Raw genomic sequence first — 14,608 nt, 5'->3', positions numbered from 1 at the left:
AAGTGCTGGGATTACAGGGGTGAGCCACCATGACCAACCCAAGGCATATTTAAGGAGCATCTATTATGTGTCTTGTATTGTGCTTGTTGACTAGAATAAAATGATTTTTAAAATCTCATAGAATTTAATAAGAATAATTAAAATCCTAATGGAAAAGTGGACAAGAGGCATGAACAAGTCACAGAAGAAACGTTGAGTGTGTAATTATTACATAAAAAGTTTTTTTTTTTTTTCTTTTTTTTTGAGACGGAGTCTCGCTCTGTCACCCAGGTTGGAGTGCAGTGGCCGGATCTCAGCTCACTGCAAGCTCCGCCTCCCGGGTTTACGCCATTCTCCTGCCTCAGCCTCCCGAGTAGCTGGGACTACAGGCGCCCGCCACCTCACCCGGCTAGTTTTTTGTTTTTTTTTTTTAGTAGAGACGGGGTTTCACCGTGTTAGCCAGGATGGTCTCGATCTCCTGACCTCGTGATCCGCCCGTCTCGGCCTCCCAAAGTGCTGGGATTACAGGTTTGAGCCACCGTGCCCGGCCTTCATGTAATTTTTTTTTTTTTTTTTGAGACAAGGTCTCACTCTGTGACCCAGGCTGGAATGCAGTGGAGCAATCTTGGCTCACTGCAACCTCCAACCCCTGGGCTCAAGCGATCCTCCCACCTCAGCCTCCTGAGTAGCACACCACCATACCCGGCTATTTTTTGTATTTTTAGTACAGACGACATTATACCATGTTGCCCAGGCTGGTCTCAAACTCTGGAGCTCAAGCAAGCCACCCACCTCAGCCTCCCAAAGTGCTAGGATTACAGGTGTGAACCACTGTGCCCAGACTTCTTCATGTATTTTTCTTATCTCTACGATGAGCATGTATTACTCTTGTATAAGAAGAAATAAACAGTTTTTCAAAAAATGACTTTAAGACAATTCTTAATCACAAGTAGTTCATAGTCTAGTTGGAAAGACAAACACATAAGCAAGCAACAAAGACAAGACCAACAGCAAACTGGGATGCTTCCAAATTTTCCACACAGTCCTCATGTGAGGGATCAGCCAATCTTCTCTGTATCATTACAGTTTTACAATGTGTGATGGTAAGCATGTATAAAACATGTCCTCATATATTATCTCCTTTAAATTCTATGAGATTCCAGTGAGGTAGGTGTCATTATTATTTACGTTTTATAGTTGAGAATGCAAAAAATGCAGAAAGGGCAAGTGACTTTCCCAAGGTCAAGGTCACAAAGCTGGTGACAAAAAGCTAGGCCTTAAATCTGGGACTTTTTTTTTTTTTTTTTTTTTAAAGAGACAGGGTCTCACTCTGTCACTCAGGCTAGAGAGCAGGGGCACAATCATCACAGCTCACCACAGCCTTGAACTCCTAGGCTCAAGTGATCCTCCCACCTCAGCCTGCCGAATAGCTAGGACTACAGGCGCTTGCCACTGTACCCAGCGTTTTTTTGTTTTGAGATAGGGTATCACTCTGTCATCCAGTCCTGAGTGCATGATCACAGCTCACTGCAGCCTCAAATTCCCAAGCTCAAGTGATCCTCCCACCTCAGCCTCTCAAGTAGCTAGGACCACAATACACGTGCCACCCTGCCTGGCTAATTTTTTTTTACTTTTGTAGAGACGAGGTCTCACTATGTAGTCCAGGCTGGTCTGGAACACCTGAACTCAAGTGATCCTCCTGCCTCAACTTCCCAAAGTGCTGGGATTACAGGCATGAGCCATCGTGCCCAGTCAAATCCAGGACTTCTGATTCCATGTCTAATGCAGGTACCACCATATCTCCATCAATGAAAGATTGCTTTATTCGCAAGCATCTTCTGAATGCCATCTATAGTTATAATAAAAATAAATAATGAGAAAAATAATTTCAGTATGCCATTATTTTTATATAGGTTGCACCTGTTATACACAAATGTTGGAAAACCCTGGAGAATATATGCTGTTACTCTCATCTTACAGGTGAGGAAACTAAGATTCATTCAGAACTAATCTGTCTCTCTCCTGCACCCATTACAAAATATTGCCTTAGCCATGAACTATACTTAGTGTGATAATAACATGGAACAACCACCACACCTACCCTCAGGAAGCCTCAATAGAGTTGTGAAGGTAGCTAAGATATAACAGCGAATTGATAATTAGCAATATGAGGTAATATGTCATCAGCACCAGATATTTAAAAAAATGAGTTAGCTGGGCATGGTGGCTCACGCCTGTAATCCCAGCACTCTGGGAGGCCAAGGTAGGTAGATCACTTGAGGTCAGGAGTTTGAGGCCAGCCTGGCCAACATGGTGAAATCCCGTCTCTATTAAAAATACAAAAGTTAGCCAGCCTTGGTGGTGTGCACCTGTAATCCCAGCTACTTGGGAGGCTGAGCCAGGAGAATCACTTGAACCCGGGAGGCAGAGGTTGCAGGGAGCTCAGATGGCATCACTGCACTCCAGCCTGGGTGAAAGAGCGAGACTGTCTCAAAAGAAAAAAAAATGAGTCACACAAGTTCAGGTAAAGTAGAAACATGGTGGTTTGGGGTAGTCATGGAAGATGTCAAAGAGGAGATAATATATCCGTTAGGATAGGCTGGGTTCTTCAGGAACAAGCAATCCCAAATCTCAGTAGCTTAAACAACAAGGTTTTATTTTTTATTATTATTACATATCCATTAAGGATTGGCTGGGTGCTCTGCTTTTAGTCATCTTTATTCCAGGATAAAGACTGACAGAGCAACTACCAGAGGGGAAGAAAGTATGTGAGTCATGTATTGGCTCTAAAAACTTCCACTTTTCCTATTTCATTGGCCAAAGAAAGTCATAAACCCACACCCAACTTTCAAGGGGTAAGCAAGTGCCATACTATCATATGCTCAGGAGGAAAACTGGGACTATATGGTAGAAGGCATAACGATCCCCATGGGTGGAATCTGTACCAAGCCCGGGAGCATCACATGAAAATGTGCTTATTTGGCAATATAAGGAGAACAACTTTTCTAAAGAAGAGTTTTCCAAGCAGAAAAGTAAAGGAGTGGTATTTTGGCAGATGGGAGAGTTTTTGACAGTGAGTACTCCTGAAGAACTTAAGGAATGGTGGGAGATGGGACATAGGTAGGTGATGAAGCTAGAAAGAGGTCTGAATACTATGCTATGGGTTATGGACTTTATCTTTTAAGATCAAAGATTTTGAGCCAAGGGATTAACATAATTAGATCTGAGATTTAGAAAGATCACTCTAACAATGGTGTAGAGGATGGACTGGAAGGAGAAAAGACAGGAGGCAGGAAGGCTGGTTAGAACATCTTTGCAGTAGTACAGGTCAGACTAAATAAGAATTTGAGCTAGAATGGTAACAACAGGCATAGAGTAAGAACAGATTCATTGAGATATTTAAGAGGTAAAATGACAGGGAATGGTGATAGATTAGATGAAGAGAAGAAAAACAAAGATAGCAGTTGTTTCTGTCAGGTCTTGGCTTCTCCATGTCCTCAGCAATTCAGCTCTGGCCCAGACTGGCATAACCTTACTCCATAAAACAAAACCTGCATCTAACATACTCACCCTCCTTGGAGAGCATACAAATCACCATCTCCTTTTCATTGAGCAAGGTCTTTGAGCATCTTACTCTCCATCTTACTCAGCTTATCAAAGTATTCCTTCTGAACACATACAGCAGTTCTCCCTATGAGTTCTGGAAGATATTTTCTCCAGCTCATGAGTGAGTGGGAGGATAAATGAATAGATTAATGGATAAGTGAGTGAATGAATAAATGAGTGAGTGAACATTTAACACTGGAAATCTTAGACATTATTGAGAGATATCTGCCATATCCACATCAAAGCTCTGTGTGTTTGTAATTAAGAAACATCAAAGCAGTATTTGATCCACTCCTCCCATGCCCTTGCCTCTGCTTCCTGAGCTCCTCAGAGCCAACTCCAAAGAAGAGACCGCCCACTGATCTGTAGGTTCAGTCCCTAAATCCTGTCCTGCAGGATTTGGAATTAAGCCACTCTTCCTGGTCTAGAGGCCCAGGCAGGATTTCTGAGTGCCTGCACTGCCATCAGGCCTCAACTCTCCTCAGTCTACCTACACTATGCCCTGTTATTCTGTGAGAATGTCTAGTCTTCCATCTCTGCCTGAAGCCTAGCCCTGTGCCCAAGCTCTCCAAAAGAAGAGTCTTGTCACTCAACTGAATCCCAACTAATTAGAAATTCTGGTATATACCATATAAATGAGTTTGGGCATGGAGTCAGTTTTATCTCTGTACTACCAGTATGTAGCACAGGGCTGCGCACACAGTAGCAATTCAACCACTGTTTGTTAAACAAAAAGGCCATATAGTCTTGAGGTTAAGACCATGATCTTTGGAGTTAGGCTTCTGGGTGTGAATCCTGATTCTACCACTTACTCACTATGTGACTTTAGTACACAGCCTCTAAAATGGCTTCTAAAATGTCTCCTGATATTCATGCTTTTGTGTAATCGTCTCTTTGGGCAACTTACCTATTGGAGCCTTAGTTTCTTCATCTATGAAGTGGGAATAATAACAATACTTCATTTTATTGCACTTCGACTTATTACACTTTGCAGATATTGCATTTTTTACAAATTGAATGTTTGCAGTGACCCTATCTCAAGCAGGTCTATCAGAGCTATTTTTCCAACAGTATGTGCTCACTTCATGTCTGTGTCACATTTTGGTATTTCTAACAATATTTCAAGTCTTTTCATTATTATTCTATCTGTCATGTTTATCTGTGATCAGTGATCTTTGATGTTACTATTGTAATTGCTTTGGGGTGCCATGAACCACACCCATATTAAGGCAGTGAACTTAATGTTGTGTGTGTTCTGAATGCTCCACCAGCCAGCCATTCCTTCATCTCTCTCCCTCTCTTCAGGACTCCCTATGCCTTGAGACACAACAGTATTAAAATTAGGCCAATTAATAACCCTACAATGGGCCGGGCGTGGAGACTCACGCCTGTGATCATAGCATTTTTGGGAGGCCAAGGCAGGTGGACCACTTGAGGTCAGGAGGTTGAGACCAGCCTGGCCAACATGGCGAAATCCTGTCTCTAATAAAGATACAAAAATTAGTCAGGCATGGTGGCAGATGCCTGTAATCCCAGTTACTCAGGAGGCTGAGGCAGGAGAATCACTCGAACCCAGGAGGCAGAGGCTGCAGTGAGTCAAGATCACACCACTGCACTCCAGCCTCGGTGACAGAGCAAGACTCCATCTCAAAATAATAATAATAATACCACCACAATGACCTCTAAGTGTTCAAGTGAAAGGATGAGTTACACATCTCTTGCTTTAAATCAAAAGCTAGAAATAGTTAAGCTTAGTGAGGAAGGCATGCCAAGAACTGAGATGGGCTGAAAGCTAGGCCTCTTGTACCAAACGTTAGCCAAATTGTAAATGCAAATGTAAATTTATTGAAGGAAATTAAAAATGCTACTCTTGCGAACACATAAGTGATAAGAAAGCAAAACAACCTTATTGGCAATATGTAGAAAGTTTTAGTGGTCTCTGGATAGAAGATCAAACCAGTCACAATCTTTCCTTAAGCCAAAGCCTAATTCAGAGCAAGGCCTTAACTCTCTTCAATTCTATGAAGGCTGAGAGAGGTGAGGGAACTGCAGAAGAAAAGTCTGAAGCTAGTGGTGGTTGGTTCATGAGGTTTAAGGAAATAAGCTATTTTCATAACCTAAAAGTGCAAGGTGAAGCAGCAAGTGCTGAGGTAGAAGCTGCAGCAAGGTTATCCAGAACACCTGCTAAGATCACTGACGAGGGTGGCAACATTAAATAAGTGATTTTCAATGTAGACAAAATAGCATTGGAAGAAAATGCCATCTAGAACTTTCATAGCTAGAGAGAAGTCAATGCCTGGCTTCAAAGTTTAAAGAACAGGCTGCCTCTCTCGTTAGGGGTTAATGCAGCTGGTGACTTTAACTTGAAGTCAATGCTAATTGACCATTCTGAAAATCCAAGGGCCCTTCAAAATTATGCTAAATCTACCCTGCCTGTGCTCTGGAAATCGAACAACTAAGCCTGGATGACAGCACATCTGTTTACAATATGGTTTACTGAATAATTTAAGCCCATTGTTGAAACCTACTCTCAGGAAAAAATATTCCTTTCATAATATTCCTGCTTATTGACAATGTGCCTGGTCACCCAAGATCTCTGATGGAAATATACAAGGAGATTAATGTCTTCATGCCTGCTAACACAACATCCATTCTGCAGCCCATGGATCAAGGAGTAATTTTGACTTTCAAAGCTTATTTGGACCTGGGCAAAGTAAATTGAAAACCTTCTGGAAATAATTCACCATTCTACCATTAAGAATATTTGTGATTCATGGGAGGAGATAAAAATATCAACATTAATAACAGTTTGAAATAAATTGATTCCAAACTTCGGAGTTATGGATGACTTTGTGGGGTTCAAGACGTCAGCGGATGAAGTAATTGCAGATCTAAGATCTTGTGGAAATAGCAGGAGAACTAGGATTAGAAGTGGGACCTGAAGATGTAACTGAATTGCTGCAATCTCACGATAAAACTTGAATGGATGCAGTCGCTTCTTACAGATGAGCAAAGAAAATAGTTTCTTGAGATGGAGTCTACTCTGGTGAAGATGCTGCGAATATCCTTGAAATGACAACAAAGGATTTAGAATATGACATATACATAGTTGGATAAAGCGGTAGCAAGGTTTGAGAGGACTGATTCAAATTTTTTAAAAAGTTCTACTATGGGTAAAATGCTATCAAACAGCATCACCGTGCAACAAAGAAATTTTTCATGAAAAGAAGAATCAATCGATGCAGCAAACTTCACTGTTGTCCTATTTTCAGAAATTGTCACAGTCACCCCAGTCTTCAGCAACCACCAACCTGATCAGTCAGCACCCATGAACATCAAGGCAAGACCCTCCACCAGCAAAAAGATTAACACTCACTGAAGGCTCAGATGACTGTTAGCATCTTTTAGCAATAAAGTATTTTGTTGGTTTGTTTGAAACAGGGTCTCACTCTGTTGCCCAGGCTGGAGTGCAGTGGCGGGATCAGAGCTCACTGCAGCCTCAACCTCCTGTGCTCCAGTGATCCTCCCACCTCAGCCTACCAAAGTGTTAGGATTATAGGCATGAGCCACCACATCTGGCCTAAAGTATTTTTAAATTAACATATGTAAATTGTTTTAGGCATAATGTTACTACACACTTAATAGGCTACTATAGTATAAACATGGCTTTTATACATACTGGGAAACAAAAAATTCATGTTACTTGCTTTAGTGCAATATTTACTTTATTGTGGTGATCTGGAACTGAACCTGCAACATATCTGAGGTATGTCTGTACCTACCTCAGAGTTTTGTGAGGATTAATAATGTTATTATATGTGAAATGCTTAGAACAGTTCCTGGTGTGTAGTAAATACCACACAGTCACCAGTTATTGTTTTTGTACTTCCAAAGACAGTTCCAGCAGCAGGGCCAGCTTCCCAGGGTCTGCCCTGCTAGAGTGGATGGGTCTCATGCTATATGAGTCATTTCCCATTCCATTCAAACCTGCCCAGGGCTGCCTCCAGCCAGAGCATCAGTATAATGTTTCCCTTAAAGAGTAGCAACATGGCCTGATAGAAAGAGAATGGGTGAACTTAAGAGTTGAGCAGGCCTTGACCTAACTCCCAGCTCTGCCATTTATCAGCAATGTGATTTTGGACTGGTTGGTTATTTTCTCTCTCTGAGGCTCAGTTTCCTCACATCTGGAATGGAAATAAAAATGCCTATTTGGTAGAGTTTTCATAGTAATATGTTTTTTAAGTGTCTGGCTTATAATAGGTATCCAAACATAGAAGTATTTATTATTTAATTTTTAAATTAATATTTTAAATAATTGAGCCTTAGTTTCCTCAACTAAGGTGGTGATAATAATATTATACTTTGAAGTGATTGTGTGAGAATGACAGATAACGTAGGGGTAGAGCCTAGCAGAGCACTGGCCGCATGGTAGGTGCTCAATAAAGCCCATAGTAAGTGCTGTTATTACTGTTGATATTGTTGACACTTTTATTTCACTTAAAGAAAAGCAAGGCTGGGAACACAACACTCCAGCTCTCACTATCCTGTGCTCTATGGAAAGCAGCCCAGAGAATCACTCCTGAATCTTTCCCTTTTATTTTTAAAAATCACATTGACGAACATTGATTCTCCTCCCACTGACGAGAGTCAGAAATAGAACCACAGAGGAGATGGGAAGGAGGAGAATGAAAGAGGAATGACTCACTGGCTACTTGAGGAAGGAGACCATGTCATCAAGAGAAATCAATTCACTTCTACACAACAGACATTCATTGAGCTCTTCATACGGGCAGAGGATTATGCCAGAGAACAGACATGAGAGTGAGCACCACTGCTCTGGTCTCCCATAGCCCAGTCAGTGTGGCAGACAGACACGTGGGCAAGAGAGAAAGGGACTAATGTTAACTGAACACCCACTATGTTCTGAGCACTTTGGTAAGTGCTTTATATATGAGACCCATTACATTATTTGTGGTAACAAAATAACACTGTTAGTTGGGCATTACTACATGCCAGGCACATGTTAGGAGGCACCTTTCTTATTTTATTTGATTTTCAAAACACCCTTCTGAAATACTACTATCTCTATTTACAGATGAGGTAAAGTTTTAAATAACTTGCCTAAGATCTTGCAGTCAGTTCATTTCAGACTGAGATTCAAACCTGGTCTGTCTGATTCCAAAGCCTGTGCTGTTTCCAGGATGCCGTTTACATTATTTCTCTTAATTGTTACATCAGCTTGAAGGAGGACAAGTTTGAGTCCCCATTTGATATATGAATTAACTGAGGCTCATGGAGGTTAAGTAAATTGCTAGGGTCACAAACAATAAGGAGGCAGACAGAATCCAAATTCTGGCCAGGCACGGCAGCTTATGCCAGTAATCCCAGCACTTTGGGAGGCCGAGGCAGACGGATCATTTGAGCTCAGGAATTCAAGACCAGCCTGGGCAATATGGTGAAACCTTGTCTCTTCAAAAAATACAAACATTAGCTGGGCATGGTGGCATCCTCCTGTTCTGTAGTCCCAGCTACTTGGGAGGCTAATGTGGGAGGACACTTGAGCCCAGGAGGTAGAAGTTGCAGTGAGCTGAGATTGCACACTGCATATCAGCCTGAGCGACAGAGTGGGACCTTGCCTCAAAAAAAAAAAAAAAAAAATTCAAATTCTGTCTTTTGACCAAAGCCTGTGCATTTTCAACACAGCCTAAAGTCCAACCTGATTTGTACTCTTGATCCTCTTCAGCCCCCAAGATCCTCTCCAGCCTCCCAATACAGGAGGCCCTCTAACCATGTCTAAGGCTTCCAGGGACCAATCATCTCCCCTCCACCAGAGCGTAAGATTGGAAATCACCTGGAAAGCTTAAATGAAATCACATGTGATCCAACATACACTCTCCATTTCTTTTTTTTTTTTTTTTCTTTTTTTTTTTTTGAGGAGGAGTCTTACTCTGTCGCCCAGGCTGGAGTGCAGTGGCGTGATCTGGGCTCACTGCAAGCTCCGCCTCCTGGGTTCACGCCATTCTCCTGCCTCAGCCTCCCGAGTAGCTGGGACTACAGGTGCCTGCCACCACACCCGGCTAATTTTTTGTATTTTTAGTAGAGAGGGGGTTTCACCATATTAGCCAGGATGGTCTTGATTTCCTGACCTCGTGATCTGCCCGCCTCCGCCTCCCAAAGTGCTGGGATTACTAGCGTGAGCCACCGCGCCCGGCCCACTCTTCATTTCTTTGTAAAGTTTTCCTCATAGTCGTCACACATGCTACATTCATTTCTGCTCTACATCTCTGCTCATGCTACTCTCTGCTACAATATACCCTCTGCCAGCTTCTCTGCTTGTCTTGACCATCAGATTTTTCGATTCTAGAGTTAAAAGGAAATCTTAGAAGTCATTCAATCCATCCTCTCACTCAAAATAGGAATTCCTTCCACAACATGCTTGTATTGAGTGCTTCCAACTTGGACACCCACCACCTCACAAAGCAGCCATTCCACTGATGGACAGTTCTGATTACCAGAACATTTATTCCTTTTGTTGAGCTGAAATCTACATACAGTAATTTCTATCCACTGATTTAATACTGTTCTCTGGAGACACAAAGGATAAATCTAATTCTTTACTCATGTGGCAGCCCTCCAAATATTCAAATCTTTACACTTCCTTAACTCTTAGAGTTTACAATGTTTTCTTCTTCTTATCTCAGTTTATTCCCTGAGAAACCCTGTGAGATAAGGACCATTATCTCTATTCTACAAAAATGGCAACTTAGGCTTGAAGAGGTGAATGACAGGAAATCATGAAAGGGGGCTTAAATAAAACCAGGTCTTCTGTCTCCCAACAGACCATCCTCTTTCACAAAGCTACTTCACTGATTTAAATCTCTTGTCACGGGGGCCTTGACTATTAGCAGAACAGCCAGAGAATAGTGAAGGGAAGTTGAAACCAGCTGAAGGAAGATGTTTAGCCCTGGGGAGGGAGTGGGGGTGACAGTGCTGCTACCTTCAACTATTTAAAGTGCCTAAAGGCACTTCTCTTTTCCATTTTTTCAAATCTTCACTTGGTGCTGATTCTGTGCCAAGCATTGGTTAGGTCCTGAAGATAAACAGATGAACAAGCCGGTACTTGCTTAAAGTCTACAGTGTCTGTTATCATAGGAGGTAAACATGTATTGGGTGGGGGTTCTGAAGCAGGAGAGGCCCATTCCTGGAGAACCTTCCTAGTGCCCTTCCCTGAGGTAATGCTCTCTCTTCAGAGCTCAGCTCAGCAGAGAAGCTGACCATCCTGGAAAAGTCACATGCTCCAATTATATGCTTTCCTGGCACCATGAGCTTCTCCTTTGTACCACTCACTCCCACTGTAATTTTGTATTTATTTGTGTAATTATTTGATTAAGGTCTGTCTCCCTTGCCAAACTACCAGTGCCACAAGAACAGGATGTCTGGTTTTGCTTACTATTGCATCTCCAGTGCATGCCACAGCACCTGGAACATAGGGCCAGAGTGTTCCAATAAATATTTGTTGAAAGGATAAAGGTATGGGGGTGTCTGTAACAATTTGGATAGAGCACATAGAATGTCAAATGGTCCTTCTGAAAAATCCAAACCTACCCATCTCCATCTGCTGGCCTCCCAAAGCCTACAAGATGGAGTCCAAGCTTCTCAATAGATACAGACCCTTCAGGATCTAGCTCAGGCGTCCCTGCTAGTTCCTTTCCTGTCATTCCTAGACTGAAACAACGAGCTCTGGTTTTTGCCTTAACTACTTGTGGTTTCCCAGCTCCCTTACACCCCTGGGCCTTTGCATATGCTGATCTTTGCCTGGAATGCCCTTGCCTTATATAATTCACAAACATATTCAAAGGTCACATCCTCTGAAGTTTTCCCTAACCTTCTTCCCCCACAAATTCCTCCCCTGCCCTTTAAATGTTTGCCATTACACTGGAACAGGATTTTTCTCAGCCCCTTTGCCAGGCTCACAGAAGGAGACACCCCATTGACTCAGGCCCTCTCGGATGCACCTGAGGGCAAGCCTCCAGCACAACTCCCGTGGCCACTCCAACTGCACATTCAGTCCCTGGCAGGAGGGGATGTGTGAGTGAGCAAGTGCAGGGTCCAGCCAGTCGTTCCGAGTGCTGACATGACAGCAGGCTCTGTGAGGGGCTTGTGGCTTGACCAGGCATGTCACCCCAAGGGGAAGGTGGCAGTGCCCAGGCAGGGGTGCCTGCAACCTCAAAGCCCCAGAGGGGTGTTATAGTGTGCTAATTAGCTCTTTCAGCCCCACCATCAGCAGCCCAACAGACAGTGGCATGCTAACGGCTCAGTCAGCTCCTTGCCCTACTCTAGCCCACAGCTCCAGGACTCGCTTGGCCCCACCACTGCTTCTGTCACATGGGGTGGCTGCCTTCCACCGATGGAGGGCAGGAGGCCACAGTGCCACAGCCTTTTGGGTACCCACATTTGGTGGGTCCCAAGCCCTTGTCCCACATCCAAGAAGAATGAGGTCACATTGACAACTGTAGGGTGATAAGGGTGGAGAATTTTATTAAGCAATGAAACAGCTCTCAGTAGAGAGGGATCAGGAGGGTGGGGTCTTTCACCCAAAGTCAAGTCATCTCCCCCAGTGTGGCTGAGTCTGGGGTTTTTTTAGGCACAGGACAGGGTAGGGGTGGGCTGTGGGTAGTATTGGAAAAGGCAACATTCAATTGGTTAAAACGCATTATTCAGAAAGAACCAACCAGGAAAGGGTGGGCAAACAGGAACAGAAGTTCTCACTCTGGGTCAAGGGTTTCATCCAAAACCAGCAGCAGTCCAGGATGTTTTGGGCTTAAAGGTGGGGTTTCACTGGGGACCTGTCCCTATCTGCCTAGGCATTTGTCTGCCTCCTGCTGCTATCAATATCACTGCACACATCACATTTGTTATAGTTACCGGTTTGTTTTTCTGTCTCCTCTTTCAGGCTATGAGCACCCTAAGATCAAGTCATATTTAGCTAAATCTCAGGCCCTCAACCATAGCACCTGCCACATAGTAGGCACTTACAAGGATGCTAGCAAATGAAACTCAAGGGCTGACTGTGCTGAGAAGGGAAAACTCATTTAGAACTTCAGGATTGGTTGGAATAGGGTCTGTGAGCTCATATATACCACCTCCTTTTTCTGGGCACATTCCATGTCGTAGACAAAGAGAGGGAGGCCCAGAGCAGTGACAACTTGAGAGGTCACACAAAGGTTAAGAGGTTATCTCTGGGGTCTTCATCCCTGAATCGTGCCCTGTTGCCTGCCCATTCCTCCAGCCATACTCCTCTCTCTCCCCATCTTCAATCCAGGCAAGATTAGGGGGTGGGGATGATGAGCACCAGGGAGGCAGGTAATGAGCGCTTTCAAGTTAGCTTTCCCCCATGCCCTATCCTCCAACCCACAGCTGCTCAGCTCCAAGCACTTTGTTTTTCTGCAGCATCTGGGAGCTGAGACATTATGTCCCAGGGGAATGGAAGGAAACTAGAAGGGGAGAGCTCTTTAGGAAGAAGAGAGCAGTTCAATGGAGCTTGGGAGACACAGAGGACTGAAAGTGGTAAAAATGGTCCTTTGGAGCTAGCTTAATATTATACCTATCTGTCCTCAGCCATATAGACCACATTATAAAGCACCCTACAGTTTACAAGTACTTTTATCACATCATCTCACGGGAGCCTGACAATGAATCTGTGATGCAGACTTCTTTTTTTTTTTTTTTTTTTTAACAATTTCAACTTTTGTTTTAGGTTCAGGAGGTACATGTATAGGTTTGTTACATGGGTATACTGCATGATGCTGAGGTTTGGGGTATGACTGATCCCATTACCCAGGTAATGAGCATAGTACCCAATGGGCAGTTTTGCAGCCCTTGTCCCCAATGCAGACATTTTAGAACCAAAAGAAATCAATCTTAGAGTTCATCCAGTCTGACTCCTTTCTTTTACAGATAGAAAAACTGAGACCTAGACACTCACTGACTTTCCCAAGGCCACATAGCTACTTATTTTTAGGCTCAACTAGGACTCAAATTCAAATATTCTGACTCCACATCCAGTGCACTTTCTAGCCCACCATGTATCACTGTCACTACTGATTTACAGGTAATAAAACTGGAGTCAGCCAGGTGCAGTCATTCATACCTGTAATCCCAGCTGAGGTGGGGGAATTGCTTGAGCCCTGGAGTTGGAGACCAGCCTGGGTGACAAAGTGAGACTTGTGTTTCTACAAAAAATAAAAAAATTAGCTGGGTGTGGTGGCCTACGCCTATGGTCCCTTAGCTACTTGGGAGCCTGAGATGGGAGAATCACTTGAGCCTAGGAGATGGACGCTGCAGTGAGCCATGGACATGCCACTGCACTCCAGCCTGGGTGACAGAGCAAGACCATGTCTCAAAAAAATAAGTAAATTGGAGTCCAAGAACATATAGGTAGCAACTGGTTAGGTCCTCGAGGGCAGGCGGTAGAAAAGAAGTCACTGGAATCCAGGACTAGGGATTCTAATGTGCCTCCCTGCCCTCTGTAATCCTATCTAACCTTTGAGGTCCAGGTCAAGTGCACCTTTTTTGGGAAGTCCTTCAGGACCGTGTCTAAATTCATCACCATTGCTTCCAGTCTTCCACAGAATGTACTTGAACCTTTATTTTAGTGACAGCAGAGCACAGACCCTTAAAGATAGAAAGCCCTTATGGGAGTAATTAATTCCACATATATTCACTGATCTTAGCCTGTGCCATATGTGATCCCTACCCTCAGAACACTCACAGTCTAGTAGGGAAGTTAGACACATGTGATGAATCCTATGAGAGGTGTACACACCCATTTTACAGATAGAAAACAGGACCCCAGAAAGATGAATGCCCTGTATTCTTATTTTTGGCATTGGTCTCTCACACAAAACCCTCAAATACTCTAAACTCAAAAATTCTCATGGATATGGCTATTGATTTCCATGATTTCCACTAAGATATAGGCATTACTTTTTACTTCAAGTGGATTAGCTGAAGGTCATAGGGC

General features: G+C 43.4%; 1 protein-coding gene across 1 annotated transcript in view; it reads right to left on the bottom strand.

Annotated features, from left to right (window-relative positions):
* Window positions 1-14,608, bottom strand: part of RAB3B (RAB3B, member RAS oncogene family) — an 83,067-nt gene that overhangs the window by 30,077 nt on the left and 38,382 nt on the right. The gene's annotated exons all lie outside the window — the stretch shown is intronic.

This window comes from Chlorocebus sabaeus, chromosome 20 (genome assembly GCF_047675955.1).
Source record: "Chlorocebus sabaeus isolate Y175 chromosome 20, mChlSab1.0.hap1, whole genome shotgun sequence".
NCBI classification, from domain to species: Eukaryota; Metazoa; Chordata; class Mammalia; order Primates; family Cercopithecidae; genus Chlorocebus; species Chlorocebus sabaeus.
Note: the sequence above shows the minus strand (reverse complement) of the source record. Positions and strands in the feature narration are given on the sequence as shown.